Below are 17,194 nucleotides of genomic sequence, written 5' to 3'. Positions count from 1 at the left end.
CTAGACATTTCCTTTAGTCATTTAAAGTCAAAGTATGAGTTTGTAGGTAACAAAATAAATATAAATGGAAAGTGATTGTATCCATGTTAAATATGCTGTTGCTTTTCTTCATATAACCATCTCAAGCTAATGCTAAGCTGTGGTCATTGCATAAACAAGAGGGTAACTTCACATGCAGCTTGCATAGCCATAATTTACACTTTCTGGTACAGTAGGTGGGAATAAGTTTACATCCCTAAGTACTATACTGGAAAACTAGAAGAGGTGCCTAGAAGAACATATAAAAATTCTTTGTTTTTAAAAATTATTTTACTTATTTACATTTCAAATGTTGTCCTCCTTCCTGGTCTCCCCTCCCAACCACCTCATCCAATCCCCACCACCCTTTGCCACTACGAGTGTGCTCTCTGGCCCACCCACCCACTCCTGCCTTACTCCTATAGCAACCCCTGTCTCTGGGACATCAAACCTCCACAGGCCTCTACTCCCATGAATGCCAGATAAGGCAGTCCTCTGTTGCAATGTAGCAGGAGCCACAGACCTGCCATGATTACTCTTTGCTTGGTGGTTTAGTCCCTGTAAAAATTCTATTTTGACATTCAAAGAAACCACAGCCTGTCAAGGAAATTTATCACTTTTTGAATTCCTCTATAAAGAAACTCGTGTTTAAATTAATGTTTATTGAAAACATACTCATCAAATCATTTTTAAAATTCTGGATATGGCAAATCCAACTGAAAACAATTTTTGAATACTAGGCTTCTAACGTAATACTAGAGAACAATGTTAATGCTATGCAAAATTTTTACTAAATGCTAATAATGGTGACTATAAAATAGCAATGCAATTCTTGCCTTGTTATAATTTACATATGAATGTAGCAGATATGCAGCTTGGTCTTCATGTGAGTTCCAAACAGCTAGAGACAGGGCTATCCCAAAAGCTGTTTGATATGTTCTCTCTGGGCTTCCTTGTCTGGCCTCAGTGGGAAAGGATGTGCCTAGTCTTCATGTGCCAGAGTGGGTAAGTACCCAGAAGGACCCTCCTACTCACAGGGGAAGGGCAGACAGAGATAGGGGAGAGATTATAGAGTGGTGCCCAGGAGGGTAGCAGTGAGCAGGATATAACATGAGTAAATTTTTAAAAAAGCTATAAATAACTAAGAAGACATAAATTTTATATATGGAGACTTTTCGATACTGTGTAAAACTAGCGCTTATGCTCTATTCCCAGAATCTACATAACAGCTCACAAGTGTCTATAACTCCAGACACAGGGAATCAGATTCTCTAACCTCGCCTCTGTGAGCACTGCACTGAGCAGATCCACAAACAACAACAACAACAAGCAACAATTCACATAAAATAAAAATAAATGAGAAGAAATTTTAACAGTAAGTGAAATATCCTGTAAAACGTATCAGTTAAACACATGTGGCAAGGATTTATAAGGGTGTACCTGGGAAGACAGGATTGTAAGGGTGCTGTGATTATAATGTGAAGTGAATTTAAAAATGATCAATTAATTAATTAGAAATATATATGACATTATAGGTGCATGTGCATATAATAATTTCTACACTCTTAAATTATTTATGTTCATTTTAAGTGTGAGTTTCTGTATGTGTGCGTGTGTGTGTGTGTGCATGTGCGTGTGCGCATGTCTGAATATGTACATGTAAATAGAGTTGTCCACAGAGGCTGTAAAAAGACAGAAAATGTCCTAGTGCTGGAATTGCACACACTCATATGCTGCCCAACATAGCTGTTGAGATGCTGCCAAACAAGGTCAGAATCCTTGGAAGAACAGTGGACATTCTTAACCACTGAGTCTACATTCTTGTATTTCTTTATTAGAATAACTCATGTTCATTTATTTTGCATAATAATAGTTGAACTTAGATTTTAATGACAATATATATTCTACTCTCAAAGAATACTGGGAAAACAGAATGTAGTATTAGTGTTAACTCTCATCCACACACTTGGAGGTGATATTAATTATTGCTACTTATAGAATTATATTTTCTACATTTCTTATTATTATCCACATGAAAGTTGATTTCTATACAACCTTCAACGACCAATACATTTTATAATCTTAACGATGAAATATAAACATTTAGTGAATGCATGAACTATGAATAAACATATTTGTTAATTGCTGCATAATTCTGCATATTTTTGCATAACTCTTCCTATTACATTTGGCACTGTCATCTACTTAGCTATTCATGGACAATTATGTTTTTAATCTAAATATTATAAATGCTATTAAAAATAAATTTTGCATACATTTGCATGAATTATAAAATTATAAAGTTTTATCTAAAATTTTTTCAGACTTTATATATCTGTGTGAAATACTTAATATTATTTTATTATTTATTGTATTTCTTGAGGTTATAATATAATTAATTCATTTCTCCCATTCCTTTCCTGTCTTTAATCCTTCACATCTATGTTTTACCAACCTTGCTCTCCTTCAAATTCATGGTCTCTTTTTCATTAAGGTTTGTTACAATACCAAAGAATTCATCTACAAATAGGTCTTTGTGTATCTTGACAGTTTTTTTCTGTTTAAGTGAAGATGTTCCTCAAAATGCATTGCAAACTAATTATTAAATTGATATCAGTGTGGTGTTGATTAATAAACAAACTAAACACCATTTTATATGATTTTTGGTATGGAAAAATTTCCCCCACTGGAAAGGAAAGGTTAACTCAGCATAATATGACCTTATAGCACCTGACATCAGAAGGAGGTATTCTGGGAAAGGCAAAGTATTACTGTAAAGGAAGAAAGCAATAAGACAAAGGACATTTTTTGATTGGAAGTCTACTTGTTTTCCGTTGGAGGACCAGGCCTTAACAGATGCATTCAATGTTTATAGAACAAGCAATTAACCTCATTGTTTCCCTCATTTGCATACTGAATGTCAAAGGACTGAAAGGGATGGAAAACATATGTTGTTTAAAGGAGTTTAAGACGTCTCACAAGACTTTGTGAACTTGTCCTCTACAATAACAAGTTATTGTCAACTCTGAAATGTCTCTGGGGGTGGCTTAATTGAAGGAGCTGAATGTCAAGCCTGGGCAGCCAGGTGATGTAGGTAAGAATATCCTTCTCAGACAATGTGCATGCGAATAGTGAGTTTTTACTAAGAGCTTGCATGGCAGGATGACTGCCCAGGGTCTCCAATATATTTAGGAGCATATGCAAGTCAGTTTGCTGAAGACACATATTTGCATTTCAGGTATATACTAGACAAACTTAACAAGGTGCTGCAAAGATAGCCCTGTGAATAAGAGCACTTGATGCCATGTAGGAAATAAAGTAAAAAAAGAAATTAATCCCACAGTTCAAGGTAATACACATGTATACTATGTATACAGCCAACATTTAAGGAATTATGACAAATTAATGAACAGAATACAATGAATGATCATTGGACCATATAAACAGCAAACAAGAAGCTTCAATGAAATGAAGGATAAAAGTGTATCAGGCCACTATCCCGTTAAAAGAAGTACTGAATGGCAGGAATTGTTACTAGTACTGAATACTGGATAGGCACTCAGTATACATCCTATGTATTGGTGCATGCAATTCCTCAAGGTAGGATTATATATATATATATTTTAGAGACAAGGAAATGGAGGCCGTGTTAGTTCACTCGGGCAATCTTTGCTATACACCATAAACTGAGGAGTGTTAACAATAGTAATTTATTTATTTCTCATATTTCTGGAGGGTTAGAGAGTCAAAGATCAAGATATTGAAATGATTATGGTTCATACTGAATCTCTGCTATCAGTCACATGGCTAATGTCTTAAACTTTAATAGCAAACTAGAAAATATTCTTGAGGGAAACAGTTGTAACGGACTGATCAAGAAAGAGGAAATCGCATGCGGTTTATTGATGCACCAATTCAAAATCCTGATGCTAAAAAGAATTTTTCATCTTTAATCCTGAGGGAAAACAGAAGTTTGACAACCATCACATATTGTGCATGTTGAAGAGAGATATGCCACATTTAGCTGCCTCCAAAGGAGTTATGAGAAAAGAAAGGAAGCAGGAAAGCTGTGGTCCTATCTGATATCATCAATGAAGAGTAGGCAACTTCAAACCAGACTTTCTGCCATAATAACCTTTCAAAAATCTTATAATGGAAAGTGGCAATGATGCTTTTTTAGAAGCACAAAAATCATATCTCCTTTATTTGTGTCAAGAGTTACCACCATAGAGATGCACCAAGAAAAGTTGCAAAATGGTGTTTAAAGTAAATAAAAGATCACTGATGTAAAAGAATGAAGACATGAGATTGTATCTGATCTTCTGCATAGAAAACAAAAAACAAAAACAAAACAAACAAACAAGCAAAAAACAAAGCCAGGTATACTGTGACTGCCAGGCATCAAGATTCTGCCTCAACAATATAGCAGGAAGAGACAAGAGGACTGTTGAGAAGGGACAGCCACTAGCCTTACTCCATGTTCAGGGAATGACTGGAGGAGCTACCCTCTTTGAGGTGAAGGGGATTGGGGGACGAACTCTGACAAGGGGGATTGGGAGGGGGAAAACATTTGAAATTTTAATAAATAAAATAATTAATAATAAAAAATACTGTCTCAAAGTAATAGGCAGTGATTTTTTTTACATCCATATGTACACACTTGTACTTACACCCATCCAAACACATGTCTATATATCACACATGGGCACACACAGACACACAAAAACACATTTTTAGAATTTCACAGTAATAACTTTTATATAATCAATACACTCATATACATATACAATTGCAAACAGAAGAAAGTATTCAAAAAACATAGGAATTATTATTCAAAATATGTGTTAAATTGATTTCACCTTTATTATAATAGTTCTGACAGTACATCTGGATTTACACTTAAACTTTCTTTTTTTTAATTTTTATTAGATATATTTCTTTACTTACATTTCAAATGTTATTCCCTTTCCCGGTTCCCTGTCCATAAGCCATCATTCCCTCCCCTCCCCCTCCCTCATGCAGGTATTCCCCCTATACATCCACTTTCTTGGTCCCCCATATTCCCCTGCACTGGGGGTCCAGAGAACTGTTTATCTGGTCGGTCCCTTCAGGTTCGGGCAGTGTCTCAGACGCAGCGGATGTCCTGCTCCTGTACCCTTATCCAAGGGAACCCAGAGGCCATATACAGTTTCCTCTTGGGCCAGGGATGTGGGCAGGGGTGGGCAGTGTTGGTGCTCTCTTCAGCTCTGCAGTCTCAGGAGTGCCCACCTGTGTCGGCAGTGAGCTCTCTCTCCCACGAGGTTTGGGAGCAGTGAGCTGGAGGCAGGGAGCATGAGATTGGGACTCCCGCTAAAAACCGGAAGTGTCTGGTCCTAGAGAAATTTTGTCTCTGTGTGTCCCAAGGCCACCAGTCAGGTTGCTTGCAGCAGAATAGTTGGTCTTACCTGCGGTCCCGAGGCTCAAGTTTGCTCGTGGGGTGTTGCTTATGAGCTCTCCACGGCGGCAGCCGAGGTTGTACATTTCTTTAGGTGTTTTTTGGCCATTCAATAGTCCTCAGCTGAGAATGTTTTGTTTAGCTCTGTACCCCATTTTTTAATAGGATTATTTGGCTCTCTGGAGTCTAACTTCTTGAGTTGTTTGTATATTGTGGATATTAGCTGTCTATCAAATATAGGATTGGTTAAGATCTTTTTTTCCAATTTGTTGGTTGCCATTTTGTTCTTTTCAGTGTCTTTTGCCTTACAGAATCTTTGCAGTTTTATGAGGTCCCATTTATTGATTCTTGATCTTAGAACATAAACAGTTGGTGTTTTGTTAAGGAATTTTTCCTCAGTGTTCATGTGTTCCAGACTCTTCCCTACTTTTTCTTCTATTGGTTTGAGTGTATCTGGTTTGATGTGGAGGTTCATGATCCACTTAGACTTAAGCTTTGTACAAGTTGATAAGAATGGATCAATTTTCATTCCTTTACATGATGACTTCCAATTGAACCAGCATCATTTGTTGAAAATGCTATCTTTCTTCCATTGGGTGGTTTTAGCTCCTTTGTCAAAGATCAAGTGATCATAGGTCTGCGGGTTCATTTCTGGGACTTCAATTCTGTTCCACTGTTTTTTCTGCCTGCCTCTGTACCAATTCCATACAGTTTTTATGACTATGGCTCTGTAATACTGCTTGAAGTCTAGGATGGTGATTCCTCCAGAAGTTCTTTTATTATTGAGTAGATTTTTTCCTGTCATTTTTTTTGTTATTCCAAATGAATTTGCAAATCGCTCTATCTCTATAAAGAATTGAGTATGACTTTTGACGGGGATTGCATTGAATCTGTAGATTACTTTTGGCAAAATGGCCATCTTTACTATATTAATCCTGCCAATCCATGAGCTTAGGAGATCTAAAATTTCTAATCCTGTTGAAGAGCATTCAAACCCTGATTCTTAAATACATTTACTTTGCTTTACCTTTTCTTTATTTTTTTTTTTTGTTGATTTTTAAAAAAGTTATTTGCTGTGTGCAAGTGTAGGTGCATATGAAACTTTGTGTGTAGGGAAAACAAGGAACATCATTTGCAAATCTTTTCTGTCTTCTACTGTGTTGAAAAAGGAAGTCTTCTGATCTCTGTGATACTGAATGTGTACTCTATCTTGGATAAACAGTCATCTTCCTGGCCACATTATTTGAATTTTTATGTGTTTCATTGATCAAACTTGGCCTATAGGCCCTAGTTACAAGTAGTGTCTTGCTACACAGAGCCATCTCCCAATCCTTGCCTGTCTTTAAAAGTAGTCTTATACATGTGTTTAAAGATTTCTTTATTATTATAACATATTACAAATAATTCTGTATATGATAATGTATAAAAGATTGAGGTTATATATTTAGAACTAAGATACTGAGAGAATGGTGTTTTATCCATTCTCCTTCTTGGTAGTAGAATAGTTAGGGATGGTGGTTAACTACGACAGGTTACATTTATAGATTGTAACATGGCATTACCTATAATTGCTTGTATATCCTTATGTACTTGTATAGAAATCCCAAAGAAGCAGTGATCCTTAATCAGTTGTATGCATGTTGGATCCACTGTAACACAAAGTTTTATAAACATATCATTCTTGCTGGTCTGCCAGGAGCACTCTCCCTCCTGAGTCTAAGCCGGCAGGTATGACCCCCACATGCTCACAATTGACTGTCCAAAAAGGGACACAATAGGAGGTACCAGGGCTTGGGAGATGTAGGGTGGCCCAGGACAAGGCCCTTCTTGTCTCCATCTGCACCCAGAGCTGGGCTGTCCCACAGCCCTTGGACCCAAAATCTGCCAGCAGAATGTTGGTCTGCCAGGAATGTACTCACTCTAAAGATCACAGACTCACAAGCTCAAAGGCCTAAAGGAGGGAAAAGATCCAGTAAGTGACAGCAAGTCCAACTAATATCAGATAGTGAGGGGCAAAAGCGAGAACATAAGCAACAGAAACCAAGACTACTTTGCATCATCAAAACCCAGTTCTCCCAGCACAGTAACACACAGGAAAATTAATGTTTGTATTTAAATTCACATCTCATGATGATGATAGAGGACTTAAAGAAATACAGGACAACAAAGGTAAACAAATGTAAGTCCTTAAAGAGGAAACAGAAAAAGTCCTTAAAATATTACAGGAAAACACAAACAAACAGATGAAGGAATTGAACAAAACTAGAAAGGATAAAAAAAAAATGAAAATACAAACAATAAAGAAATCACAAAGGGAGACAACCCTGGAGATAGAAAACCTAGGAAAGAGATCAGGAGTTATAGACACAAGCATCAACAACAGAATACAGGAAACTGAAGAGATAATCTCATGTTCAGAAGATTCCTTAGAAAACATTAACACAAGAGACAAAGAAAATGCAAAATGGAAAAAGCTCCAGACCCAAAATATCCAGGAAATCCAGGACACAATGAGAAGACCAAACCTAAGAATATTAGGTATAGAAGAGAATGAAGATTCTCAACTTAAGGGGTGAATAAATATCTTAAACAAAATTATAGAAGCAAACTTCCCTAACCTAAAGAAAGATATTCCCATGGACATGAAAGAAGCTGACAGAACTCCAAACAGATTGGAACAGAAAAGAAATTCCTCCTGTCACATAATAGCAAAAACACCAAATACACAAAACAGAGAAAAAAATATTAAAATCAGTGAGGAAAACGGTCAAGTAACATATAAAGGCAGACATATCAGAAATACACCAGACTTCTCAACAAGGATATGAAAGCTAGAGGATCCTGGGCAAATGTCATAGATTCCTTAAGAGAACACAAATGCCAGCCCTGGCTACTATATTCAGAAAAACTGTCAATAAACATAGATGGATAAAGCAAGGTATTCAATGAAAAAACTAAATTTATACAATATTATTCCACAAACTCAGCCCTACAAAAGATAAGATGGAAAACTCCAAACAAGGAGGGAACTACACCCTAGAAAAAGCAAGAAAGTAATCTTCTTGCAACAAACCCAGAAGATGATAGCTGCACAAACATAATTCTATCTATAACAACAAAAATAACAGGAAAAAATCACTATTCCTTAATACCTCTTAATACCAACAGAATAAATCCCCAAATAAAAGGACAGGCTAAGAGAATGGATATGTAAACAGGACCTAGCATTTTGTTGTATACAGGAAACATACCTCAGTGGAAAATACAGACACCACCTCAGAGTAAAAGGCTGGAAAAAATTTTTTTCAAGCAATTGGTCTCAAGAAACAAGCTGGAATGGTCATTCTAATATAAAATAAAATCATCTTTCAACCAAAATTTATCAAAAAAGATGACACCCACCTTTATAAAAGAAATTTATTAAATCTCAAAGCATACATTCCACTATACACAATATTAGTAGGAGACTTCAACACACAACTCTCACTAATGGGCAGATCATGGAAACAGAAAATGAAAGGAGACACAGTAAATGAAACTAACAGAAGTTATGAAATAAATGGATTTAATACACATCTATAAAACATTTCATCCTAAAGAAAAAAATGTACCTTCTTCTCAGCACATCATGGTACCTTCTCCAAAACTGACCATATAATCAGTCACAAAACAGGTCTCAACAGATACAAGAAGACTGAAAAAATCCCATGCATCCTATCAGATCACCATGGACAAAGGCTTGTCTTCAATAATAACAATAACTACTGAAAGCCCACATATACATGGAACACTCTACTCAATGATAATTTGGTGAAGGAAGAAATAAAGAAATTAAAGACTTTTTATAATTTAATGACAAGGAAGGCACAACATACTCAAACTTATGGGATACAATGAAAGCAGTGTTAAGAGGAAAACTCATAACTGTGAATGCCTCCAAAAAGAAATTGGAGAGAGCATACACTAACAGCTTGACAGTGCACCTGAAAGCTCTAGAACAAAAAGAAGCAAATTCACCCGAGAAAAGTAGGTGGCAGGAAATAATCAAACTCTGAGCTAGAAACAACCAAATAGAAACAAAATGAACTATACAAAGAATCAACAAAACTAGGAGCTGGTTCTTTGAGAAAATCAACAAGATAGATAAACCCTCAGCCAGCTTAACCAGAAGGCAGAGAGATAGCATTCAAATTAAGACAATCAGAAATGAAAGGGGAGAAGCTGAGGAAATTCAAAAAATTATCAGGTATGGTTACAAAAGTCTATACTCAGCAAAACCACAAAAATCTGGAAGAAATGGACATTTTTTTCCCAGACAGATACCAGGTACCATAGTTAAATCAGGGTCAGATAAACCATTTAAACAGTCCCATAACCCCTAAAGAAATAGAAGCAGTCACTGACACTCTCCAGCCAAAAAAAGCCAAGGACCAGAATGGTTGATTTGAGAAATCTATTAGACCTTCAATGAAGACCTAATCCAATACTCTTCAAACTATTCAACAAAATAGAAACAAAAGGAACACTACCAAATTCATTCTTTGAAGCCACAATTATGCTTATACCTAAATCACACAGAGATGCTATAAAGAAAGAGAACTTCAGACCAATTTCCCTCATGAATATCAATGCAAAAACAATCAATAAAATTCTCAAAACTATATCCAAGAATACATCAAAATAAACATTCACGACGATCAAGCAGTCTTCACCCCAGTTATATAAGGATGATTCAGTATAAGAAATAGATCACCATAATCTACTCTATAAATAAATTCAAGGGAATAAAACACATGATCGTTTCATTAGATGCTAAGAAAGCATTTGACAAAATTCATAACCTCTGCATGATAAATGTCTTGGAGAGATCAGGAATTTGAACCACTTACCCATACTTAACCACTGTAAAAAGCAATAAACAGAAAACCAGTAGCCAACAACAGAGTCAATGGAGAGAAACTTGAAGCAATTCCAGTAAAATCAGGGACTAGACAAAGCTGCCTACTCTCTTCCTTTTTATTCAATATAGTACTCGAAGCCCTAGCCAGAGCAATCAGACAACAAAAGAAGGTTAAAGGGATACAAATTGGAAAGGAAGGAGTCAAAATATCACTATTTGCAGATGATATGACAGTATACTTAAGTGACTCCAAAAGTTCCACCAGAGAACTACTAAATCTGATAAACAACTTCAGCAAATTGGCTTGGTATAATATTAACTCAAACAAATCAGTAGCCTTCCTCTACTCAAAGGATGAACAGACTGAGAAAGAAACTAGGAAAATGACACCCTTCACAATGGTCCCAAATAACATAAAATACCTTGGTGTGACTTTGACCAAGCAAATGAAAGATCTGTATGACAAGAACTTCAAGTCTCTGAAGAAAGAAATTGAAGAAGATCTCAGAAGATGGAAAGACCTCCCATGCTCATGGATTGGCAGGATTAATATAGTAAAAATGGCCATTTTGCCAAAGCAATCTACTGATTCAATGCAATTATGATCAAAATTAGAACTCAATTCTTCATAGAGTTAGAAAGGGCAATTTGCAAATTGATTTGGAATAACAAAAAGCCCAAGATAGTGAAAACTATACTCAACAATTAAAGAGCTTCTGGTGGAATCACCATCCCTGATGTCAAATTGTATTACAGAGCAATAGTGATAAAAACTGTATGGTATTGGTACAGAAACAGGCAGATAGATCAGTGGAAAAGAATTGAAGACCCAGAAATGAATCCACACACCTATGGTAACTTGATCCTTGACAATGGAGGTAAAACCATCCAGTGAAAAAAAGATAGCATTTTCAACAAATGGTGCTGGTTCAACTGCTGGTCAGCATGTAGAAAAATGCAAATTGATCAATTCTGATTGCTTTGTATAAAGCTTAAGTTCAAGTGGATCAAGGACCTCCACATAAAACCATATACACTGAAACTAATAGAAGAGAAAGTATTGATGAGCCTTGGACACATAACCAAAGGGGAGAATTTCTTGAATAGAATACCAATAACTTATGCTCTAAGATCAAGAATCCATAAAAGGGACCTTATAAAACTGCAAAGCTTCTGTAAGGCAATGGACACTGTATATCAGACAAATTGGCTACCATCAGGTTGGGAAAATGTCTTTACCAATCCTACATTCAGTGGAGGACTAATATCTAATATACACAGAGAACGCAAGAAGTTAGACACCAGATTCAAATAATTCTGGGGAGGATATGCAGAAATAGCAACAGTTCTCCATTGTAAGTGGGATTGCAAGCTGGTCCAACCACTCTGAAAACCACTCCATTGGTTTCTCAGAAATTTGGACATAGTACTACTGGAGGACCCAGCTATACCAGTCATGGGCATAAACTCAAAAGATGCTCCAACATATGCTCTACTATGTTAATAGTAGCCTTATTTATTATAGTCAGAACCTGGAATGTACCCAGATGTACTTCAACAGAGGAATGGATATAGAGATTATGGTACATTTACACATTGGAGTACTACTCTGCTATTAAAAACAATGACTACATGAAATCCATAAGCAGATTGATGGAACTAGAAAATATTATCCTGAGTGAGGAACCCAATCACAAAAGAATACACATACGCACAATGATAAATGCATAGTAGCCCAAACGCTTTGAATACAGAAGAAAAAATGCACAGATCATATGAATTCCAAGAAGAGGGAAGACCAAAATATGGATGCTTCCTTTGGAATATGGAGAACGAAATAATCCAAAGGGACAAAGAGTGGAGCAGGGATTGATGAAAGGTCATCCAGAGAATGCCCCACCTGCTGATCCATTCTGTATGCAGCCACCAAATCCAGTCACTATTGCTGATGCCAAGAAGTGATTGCTGACAGGAGCCAGATTCAGATGTCTCCTGTGGGGCTTTGCCTAAACCCTAACAATACAGCTGAGCATGGTTGTAGCTAACCATGGAACTGAACAAGGGGACCCCAATTACTGAAGTAGTTAAATGTTTTTGCAATACTACAGGAAGAACAACAATATCAACCAACCAGACCCTACCAGAACTCCCAGGGAGTAAACTACCAACCAATGAGTACACATGGAGGCACCCACGACTCTAGCCACATATGTTGCTGAGGATGGCATTGTCCAGTATCAATAGGAGGAAAAGTCCTTGACCGTGTGAAGGGTCATTTCCCCAGTGTAGGATAATGACAGGGTGTTGTGGTTAGAGTGGGTGGGTAGGAGTTTGAGCATCCTAATAGAATCAGGGGGAGGTAGAAGGGCGTATAGGAGGGGGGAGGATAACATTTGAAATGTAAATACATAAAATATCCAAGAAAAATAAAATTTTAAAAAATCTACTTTTTCTGATTCTTGTCTTTGCACATGCCTCTTTCTGTTGCCCTTGGAAATTAGAGGCCAAGGGAAACAATTAGAGGTGCATTTGAGACAAGCAAAACTGACTAAAAATTATCTCCTAATGATGTTATAATTTTATTTTGTATGCTACCATTGTGTAAAACAGCAATCATAAAAACAAATTGATCAGACTGGGTGTGGAGAAGCATGCCTTTAATCTCACTACTTGGGAAAATGAGGCAAACAGATCTTTTGTGAATTCCAGGACAGCACAAACTACATAGTGAGACCATGTCTCAAAGAAATAATAATCTAACCAATGACTCCATTTTTGTATATATTCTATTTTGCTAGTGTTAAATAATTAAAATAAGATATATGAGCTTCATGATTAAAATAAGTACAAAACCTTTGAGCAAGGAGAGAAAAAAGAATAACAGAGAGCATATATTTTATAAGTTCTCTTACTTTCCTCATGTATGTAGACTTTGACCCCTCTGTCTTAGTGAGAAAAATGTCATATATTTCATTGTCCTCACAAAGTTGTTATCTTCTCAAACAAGCATTGCTTCATACTGGGTAAAGCCTTTGGGAAAGTAGGAGGAAGATTAATAACTGTAGATTGTTTTAAGTGTAATTAAGGGCCTGAGAAATTTCAAAATCCAATAAAACAACTGTTGTGTTCCCCACAGGGCTCTGTGACAAATGCATCCATTTGGGCACGTGGATAACTTGCATGGCGAGATAATGAGAGAGTCAATAGTCCATGGTGATCAGTGTAGCAGGTGACAAATTACTTTCCCTTGTTCTTTCACTTGTGGGCCCTCAGGGCCAGCCTCATAAATAGATGGATTTAGAGCTTCAGGTTTAGTGAGTACTGAGAAGTAGGAAGAATTTATCCTCATCCCAAATGAGATCCTTTGGCTTGGGTTTAGTAGCAGAACAAATAAGTAAAAATGCTCTATAAAGGTGTCTGCAACATCATGTGCTTTAACTCGGAAATGACTTCCTCTTTCTTCATTGTTCTTCATCTCTAGTTGGAACATGTATTTTAGTTGATAAATTAATTTCAAATTGGATACGTGTCTCTTCAATTATTTCTCTGCCTTGTTCTCTATGCTAGGCACTTTTGCTTACTAGGTACTAAAAGTATAGATCATCCTGAGAGCTATGGTCTACAGTCAGTAAAAACAACTCATTATGAAATATCTGGGAATTATTGATCTAATATTGTAAAAATCTAAATTTGGATTGTAATTTTGTATCATTGTTATTTAATTCTTCATAAATATGTAAATTGCGCTGCCTTGTGATATGTAGGATGACACTGAACTCATTCTTTATTTATTCCAGATATAAAAAAGTATTGCAAAGTTACAAAATATTTTGAACATTGTCCTTATGCAAATTACAACTTAATAGAAAATATAATATGCATTATTAGTTAATATATGTATGTGACAATTAATATGTTTTAATTATTTTAAAAATTTAAATTCATCATGTATGTTTGTGTGTTTGCCATGTATGTGTACTCGCACATCAAGTGCAGAAGATGCTGTCAATTTCAATGAAACTAGAGTTATGAATGAGTGTGAACCACATGGCGTGGAAGCAAGGAATAGACCTTACATCCTCTAGAGGAGCAAGAAGCACTCTTAATCTCCAAGTCACATCTCTTGCTACTAGATGACAGTTTTATAAATCACATTTCAGATACAATGAAAGATGCTATAAAATTCTGTGTAACTTTTACTGAAAAACCTTGGGGCCAGCCAAGAAAGTAACCCTAATGTGCCTGTGCAAACAGAGTAGTGCATGATGGCAGGGAATATCTAAAGACTCAGGAAAGAAGAGAAAACGAGATTTCTCAAATAACCTTTTGAAGACATGAGGGGTTCACTTGATAATATATAGTTATTGACACTTAGTTAGATATGGAACAATTTTAAGAGGGCTGGGTTGCTGTTTTAAAAGTTTTATAAAATTTAAAAAATGCAAAAGTTGCAATTATTAAAACAATAAAAATTAGTATGCTTGAATGCATTTCAAGATCTTAAAAATATTAATGATTAAATATAAAATCCATAGAAATAAGAATATTAAAAATCAGAGCTCAAGGTAATGAAATGAAAACAAATAAGTAAAATGTATAGGAACATGGAAACAAATATTTGATTTTCGAAATAGTTAATAGTTAACTCAGGTCAACAAAATAGCTTATCTAAAGAGAACATTATAACAGATGCCATTAAAATCCAGGGGGCATTTTGGCAATATTTAAAATTTATGTCCCATTAAATTGATAAATCTAGAATTGCTGAATTTCTAATGCTTATTTTTTGTTATTATTATTATTATTATTATTATTATTATTATTATTATTATTATTATTGCATGTGTTTTTATTCCTAGCTTCTACCTATAAATGAAAGCAGCATGTGATATTTGTCTGTGACAGTGACTCATTTCAATTAACAACAAATTATACTAGAAATAACAGAATAAAACTCTGCCATGCCTATTTATTATGTCTTAGATATCCACTTATCTGTTGCTTCCTATCTAGGGTAATTCTATAATTCGAATATTTTGAATTTGTTCACATGAACCTCAACAGTAAACTGACTGAAAAGAGATTTGGTGGGCAGGTTTTATACCTAAAAGACATATTGTTGAACTACATACAAAGTTTATTTTATTTGTATTCCTACAAATCTCTATAGTGGTTTCCATGGAAACTGAAAATTTTTCCATTTCTACCAGTAAGATATAAGCATTTTTTTCCTAGCATCGGTACTCACAATTGTTATTCTTGGTTTTCTTGAAAATATCCATTATATTCCTGTATAAGATGAAATACTGGTCTAATTTTGATTTAAATTTTTAATATGATTAAAATCTTCAGAATAACCATGTATTGATTACTATACTTTGTCATTTGAAAATTATATTTTCATTTCTATTTCTCTCTTGGTGGTTGGAATTTTGCAGTTTTGGTAATTTTTGAGGTCATCGTATAACTTATACTGACAGTAGTAGCCGCTGTAGGCAGGTTTGGTCCTATCCCCATCTTCTTGCGTGTCAGGGGATCAGCTGTCATGATACATTGTTAATTTAAATGCCATACTGAGACTCCTGGCTCCCATAACTTGTGTTCATCTATGTCAAAATAGAGAGTTATAATATGCTGTGTATTGAAATTGTTATAAAATCAACAAAATAAACTTCAAGAAAAAACAATATATATAGCACATGTAAGTAAATGAGTTGATATGAAGAAAATTATAACAATATTATTTATTTTATAGAATATAATAGCACATACAGGAATAGGAAAATCAGTTACAGTCTGAAAGGGTTCGATCACCACAACCATAGAACTGGCGGTTCCTATATTCAAAGCAAATTAGAAACTATTCCTTTAGACTTCAATTTTGCTTTACTTTCATTTAAAAATGCAAATAAGTATTCCTAATATTCTCAATATTCCCCTGAACTGATGCTCATTTTTCTATAGGTATTACTGATACAATTGATTAAAAAGTTAAATTACTTTACATTGCTATAACCCAAATGAAGGAATTTGTTTAAGTACATCGATATTTTTGATGATGAAATTTTCAATATCTACATTTGAGATTTTATTTTTATTAATGGGTTGCTTCTTAAAAATATGTTCTCTCTTCTAAAAGCCTTTTATTTGCTCATGCATATTGGCAAAATTTTACAGTAGATTCTTCGGGGTATGGTGTATGTATATGCACGTGTGTTTTTGTGTGTGTGTGTGTGTGTGTGTGTGTTTGTGTGTGTGTGTGTGTGTGTGTGTGGTGTTTGTTACTGTGAATTTGTGCATGTGTTCTTGCAGGTGTACACATAAAATTGTGTATGTATATGTTTAGGTCACAAGTACGGGGTGTCATTCTTTGACTAAAATCAATGTCTATATTTTGAAGGAGGGTCTTTTACTGAACATGAAGCTCACTCATTTAGCTAGACTAGTTCTTCTACAACCTCCAAGGGTTAATCTGTTTCTGTTGTACTCCTCACCACTGGAATTACAGGTACACCACTGTTATCAGCTTGTACAATATTTTAATGTATTCACTGGTGCTTATATAGTTCTACCCGATAAGGCCAATGGAACATACAAATATGAAAGTCTGGAACATACTTGGCACAAATATGTTTACTAGTTTATCTTTTGGTGGCTTATCTGGAAGTATTTATGTGCACCTTTATCTCTGTTTCTACCCCTCTTCCCCTGTCCATCTCTTATCTCTCTTTATTTCTCTTTCTCTTTGTGTGTATGTGTAAGAATGTGTTGAACAATGTTCTTATTTGTGACTCTTTGTAATTAATTACATAGTTTATTCATTTGAATAGATTCAGTTAGGA

This window comes from Rattus rattus, chromosome 6 (genome assembly GCF_011064425.1).
Source record: "Rattus rattus isolate New Zealand chromosome 6, Rrattus_CSIRO_v1, whole genome shotgun sequence".
Taxonomy (NCBI): Eukaryota; Metazoa; Chordata; class Mammalia; order Rodentia; family Muridae; genus Rattus; species Rattus rattus.
The sequence above is the reverse complement of the archived record's forward strand: the minus strand, read 5'-3'. Positions refer to the sequence as shown.